A 6,015-nucleotide genomic window follows, 5' to 3' on the forward strand; every position below is an offset into this window, starting at 1 on the left:
TATCCAGTTCATGTTTATACCATGCTTACTGTAAATGTAGCTATCTTAGCCGTCAGCTTGTGAATATTTTGGCCAACTTACCTTCACCTTGTGCAGACCTAGGGGTTAGAAGCGCATTTTGGTGGAATCAGATTCTGTACCACCTACAACAAAATACAAAACAATACACAATTTAACCACCCGACTAATTGTATTGATCTCTATTTGACTGGCTAGCTAAGCATACCTTATGTTAACATTCCAATATTGTCAGCTTGCTTTTAGCTAACTAGCATCACTAAATTGGCAGAAAGATTGCTAGCCAACTGAGACTGGCTGAGAACCACCTAACCAACTATAGACTATTTATACACATTCATCATTGCTACTAACACACAAACAGAGTGAGTTAGCTACAGTGGGGCAAAAAAGTATTTAGTAATTTTCATCATAGGTACACTTCAACTATGACAGACAAAATGAGAAGAAAAAAAATCCAGAAAATCACATTGTAGGATTTTTAATGAATTTATTTGCAAATTATGGTGGAAAATAAGTATTTGGTCAATAACAAAAGTTTATCTCAATACTTTGTTATATACCCTTTGTTGGCAATGACAGAGGTTAAACGTTTTCTGTAAGTCTTCACAAGGTTTTCACACACTGTTGCTGGTATTTTGGCCCATTCCTCCATGCAGATCTCCTCTAGAGCAGTGATGTTTTGGGGCTGTTGCTGGGCAACACGGACTTTCAACTCCCTCCAAAGATTTTCTATGGGGTTGAGATCTGGAGACTGGCTAGGCCACTCCAGGACCTTGAAATGATTCTTACGAAGCCACTCCTTCGTTGCCCGGGCGGTGTGTTTGGGATCATTGTCATGCTGAAAGACCCAGCCACATTTCATCTTCAATGCCCTTGCTGATGGTAGGCTTTGTTACTTTGGTCCCAGCTCTCTGCAGGTCATTCACTAGGTCCCCCAGTGTGGTTATGGGATTTTTGCTCACCGTTCTTGTGATCATTTTAACCCCACGGGGTGTGATCTTGCGTGGAGCCCAAGATCGAGGGAGATTATCAGTGGTCTTGTATGTCTTCCATTTCCTGACTGACTAAATACTTTTTTGCCCCACTGTATATCGACAATTCTATTTTTGGTAACGGAGTATTTTCCAGACAAGGGTGGAATAGATGGCTACCAAATAGAGATACTCTTTATTTGGTAACATTAGCTAGCTTACATTAGCTAACGTCAGTCAAAGATAGAACGAACAAACAAACATGTTTACTCTGCTGAAGGTAGCTACCAGTCTAGCAGTGACTGCCATGATATAGGTGAAACTGATTGACAGTGTGGGTACCAAAATATAGCTATATGATTTAGCTGATGGCTTTCAGAGTTCAATACAGGCCTGTTACATTAGCTAGCTAGCTAAATTACCCAGTTGGGCTAGTAGGATAGCTAACGTTAGGTTACCTCTAATTGAGAATCTTCAGTTTTGTAAAAAAAAAAAAAAAAAAACAACATCTATGGTATTGCGTCACTTCTCAGCTGTTGTCGAAATAGATTCCCCATCAATTCTGCCTGAAAATCCCTTTGATAATCTTTGGTTACTGAACCACTGTAGCCGCAAATCACTGTCAGAATTGGTGTTAATCTTTGGTAGGTAGAATGGTGAACGATAACACATTTTTGCGCGTGTTTGTAATTAGCACAACCAGGCACAGAACACCACACGGGCATGATGACAAACAGAGAAAAACTAAAAATGTCCAAACAATCCTGCGTAGAGAAGTTGTGAGATTACTTTTTATTGGTCGTTCGAAGTAAACAACGCCGTTGTTCAAGTTTGTGGGCGGTATCAGCAATCGCTATGAATGCCGGACTTTTGAGTTTCAATATGAGCCGATGTATACACAGGGAGCTGTAACTTCCCGATTCTACAAGTGGGGGAAAAAAATGTGCTAGTTCTAATTGTGATGTTTATGATAAAAACATGATGGTGTTAATATAGCAATGACTATATGCCGTTTCAGATACAGGGTGAAATTGCCCTTTAATCCTACTATAGGGAGTAGGACTCATTGCAACTAGCAGTTCATCGAATGACTAAAATGAATGAGTCACCCAGAAAAAAGATTCATGAGTCTCGAGTCAGTAAAAAGAGTTGTTCAAAAAAAGTGAATCGTTCGCGAACTGCACATCACCAGTGCAAGGGAGTGGGACAGAGGGGTTGAGTGGGGGAGGGGGAGAGAGGGGTTGAGTGGGGGAGGGGGAGAGAGGTGGGGTGAGTGAAGCAAAGGGACAGAGGGGTTGAGTGGGGGAGGGGGAGAGAGGTGGGGTGAGTGAAGCAAATGGACAGAGGGGTTGAGTGGGGGAGGGGGAGAGAGGGGTTGAGTGGGGGAGTGGGAGAGAGGTGGGGTGAGTGAAGCAAAGGGACAGAGGGGTTGAGTGGGGGAGGGGGAGAGAGGGGTTGAGTGGGGGAGTGAGAGAGAGGTGGGGTGAGTGAAGCAAAGGGACAGAGGGGTTGAGTGGGGGAGTGGGAGAGAGGTGGGGTGAGTGAAGCAAAGGGACAGAGGGGTTGAGTGGGGGAGGGGGAGAGAGGGGTTGAGTGGGGGAGTGGGAGAGAGGTGGGGTGAGTGAAGCAAAGGGACAGAGGGGTTGAGTGGGGGAGGGGGAGAGAGGTGGGGTGAGTGAAGCAAAGAGACAGAGGGGCACAAACAGGAGAAAAAGAGGTCACATCTAATAAGGAAGAGTGAGTGAGGTCAGAGACTGTGTGAGAGTGTGAGACAAAATACTGATGGAGGGGGACTGCTGGTTGCTGAAGTTTGACACACTAACCTGATTTATGACACGTTATCAAACCTTACAACTAACAAATCACCTTAGTTGCCACCGTAGACATACACTAGATTTTACAGATATATCCTAGGTTTATTTTAGATATTTCATATTCTTTGATATAAGAACATGGATGAGAGACAGAGCAACAGAGAAAGAGAGAGTGAGTTAATTTAGTCATTGGTTGGGCCATTCCTTCTCTTAGCAGGTCTGCACTGAGTTCAGCCTGTTCTTATTTGTTTCTAGTGGTGTGCTTGTGATCTGTCATCTAAGCACATCAGTATTTGTTGCGAGGAGCAAATTGCCCCAGGGGAATTCAGAGCAAAGTGTCAGTTTGGCGACATTGGTACGCACCATTAAAACTAGAATCACCTTAAAACAGCAAATGCAACAAAGGACATTTGGCTGATTTGTGCTATTGTATGCCTGGATCCTTTGTACCAACAATAGCCATCAAGTGTAAGTCAGGCTCCTCTTGATGTCTACTTACGTACAAGTGCTTTTTTGACCCCCTTCAGATGATAGAGGTTTTCCATAATTTAATGTGTTGTGTATTTACTCTGCATCCCAAATGGCACCCTATTCCTATAGCCCCCCCCCCCCCCCCCCCCCAAATTATATCCCATGACTGAAACTGAAGTGGATCAGTAAGTCAGGCTCCTCTTGATGTCTACTTACGTACAAGTGCTTTTTTGACCCCCTTCAGATGATAGAGGTTTTCCATAATTTAATGTGTTGTGTATTTACTCTGCATCCCAAATGGCACCCTATTCCTATAGCCCCCCCCCCCCCCCCCCCCAAATTATATCCCATGACTGAAACTGAAGTGGATCTCAGATCAATTTTCTGAGGCTAAATTAACCTCCCCTTTCATGTAAGAAAGTAATGACCATCATGTTTTTAGGGAAAGAGGATAATTTTCAATATGTATTAAACTGCGAGTTTGACAAAATCCAGTCCCCTTGCTAAGGGTTGCGGGGGGGGTCCTCCCCTGGAGAATGTTTATGTAGAAGGACTGAGAAGCTCAGTTCTGTTGACTTTTTAAAAGAACATTCTACTCTAAAATGAATGAAAATAAAATTATACTGACACCATCTAATGTCATTTCCACCTCCAGAATAGTTATTATTAACATATTGGTAAAAAATTATTTTACACATATAGCCTAAGAATGAATGACCTATATTGTCAGATGTGCTGTTAGCAATAAGCATAATCTTTATTTAACTAGTCAAGTCAGTTAAGAACAAATTATTATTTTCAATGACGGGTTAACTGCCTGTTCAGGGGCAGAACGACACTTTGTCAGCTCGGGGATTTGAACTTGCAACCTTCCAGTTACTAGTCCAACACTCTAACCACTAGGCTACCCTGCCATCCCATTACTGATGAAGCATAGTGACATGTACATAGGCTGAAGTATGGGGTTTGTCCATCTGCATTTACCCCATTGGACACAACATCCTGAACGTTATTATTAATAATTATTTTGTATTATTATTTTTAAATGTTTTGTTTGTTTCTATTGCCCTTTTAAGAAGACTTTGGCCCATTAAGAGCTCTGTTGAGCATCTGCGCCTAAACCATGCTTGAAACTGCATTTGTAAAACAGGCCACATGAGCAATTGAAGGAGTAGAGAAATAAACATGGTAGCAATGTATCATTTTTTTTTAACAAAGGCCAAAACTGCTTTCAAAATACAGTTTGCCAAGACTGCTTTCAAAATTGTTTTCCCGCTATTGCATGAAGAATTGTTGTGCATTGACTGCTTGTCAGAACACGCAACAAGAAGCTGACTAGGTGAATAGGTCAACTGTTTTACAATGGGCTTGTCTGATTTGGTTTAAATAACAACATTACATGGCAAAAATAGTAGCAGTGGAAAGTTACATCCTGAGTGATAAAGTATAGGCTTTGAATGACTTTGCCAGCAGCTACAGTAGACTACACACCGCTGTCTGAGTTGGGCGCTGCTGTGGTGCGCATTATAGACTATTTAATTCCCTTCATGTAAACACCGGAGTGTCATCAACAATCATGCATGTCAGCTCTGTCCACACAGCGTAACAGAGAAAATAAAAATATTTGAGAATACATTTATTTGTGAATATATCTGTAGTCTGTATTTGGCTATATCATCTGCAAACCATCTGCCATTTGGGATACAATGTTATTCTGTATTCATACTCAGGATATCAGACACAATCATGAGAAGACTCTCCTTTTTCCCGACAATGCTACCTCAAATGCTTATCATTCAGTGTGTGTGTGTGGGAGTGTGTGTGGGAGCAGTCACTATTAAGCACTGCTATCTGGGAGGAATCACACAGCTTCAGAGATGATGGCTTTGTTCCCTGAGCCTTTATAACGTGCTCATGACACAGACTACCCTTCAGAGGGAGGAGGGTGTGCCGTGTCTAAAGTTGTTTCTACTTTGTTGCGCTGGAGATGGGAAGAGAATGCAGCGCAAGGATAAGGAACAGAGACAAAGAGAGAGAAAGATAGGTTGACCTGATGCAGGTGGAAGGAAAGACAAATACACACACACACGCACACACACACGCACACACGCACACACACACACACACACACACACACACTGGTCAATCCAAGTTCTACTTCTAACAGGCTGTGTCTTCAATGCACTTCCTTTTTGCACACACTGACTCAGGCATGAATCCACACACAGGGACTCTTAAAACAGATATCCTCCTTTTCTTGTAATGTCCTAAACACTGTTAGTAACATAACTACACTGCAGAAATGTAATTATAGCCATATCATTTGGGGCCCATAAAGTGCTGGTCAAAAATAGCGCACTATATAGGGAATAGGGTGCCATTTTGAATGCAAAAGTAGACTGGTCATTCTGATTTATCTCCCCCCTCTGCTCATAGCTTAAACACAAACCTGCGCTACTCAATGGAATACATTGATAGTCACTACTGTTTTTTCCCTGTCTCACTCGTGCCTCCCCATTGACTGCAAATGATTATTTTAGCGTTCGTATTGCTTTCTACCCTGTAAAGCTCTTGAATTGCCTCCTTTTTTGCCTTTATTTGCCTATCAGTCTGTCTATTTGCCTGCCTCTTGTACAGTTTAATGAGAAGTGTTGTACACAGCCATGCTATTTATACAGAAAGTGTGTTTAATTTTCCAGTAAAGATACCTGCACAATAACTGCCTGTCTGTTTGTGTC

Source organism: Oncorhynchus mykiss, chromosome Y (genome assembly GCF_013265735.2).
Source record: "Oncorhynchus mykiss isolate Arlee chromosome Y, USDA_OmykA_1.1, whole genome shotgun sequence".
Classification (NCBI taxonomy): domain Eukaryota; kingdom Metazoa; phylum Chordata; class Actinopteri; order Salmoniformes; family Salmonidae; genus Oncorhynchus; species Oncorhynchus mykiss.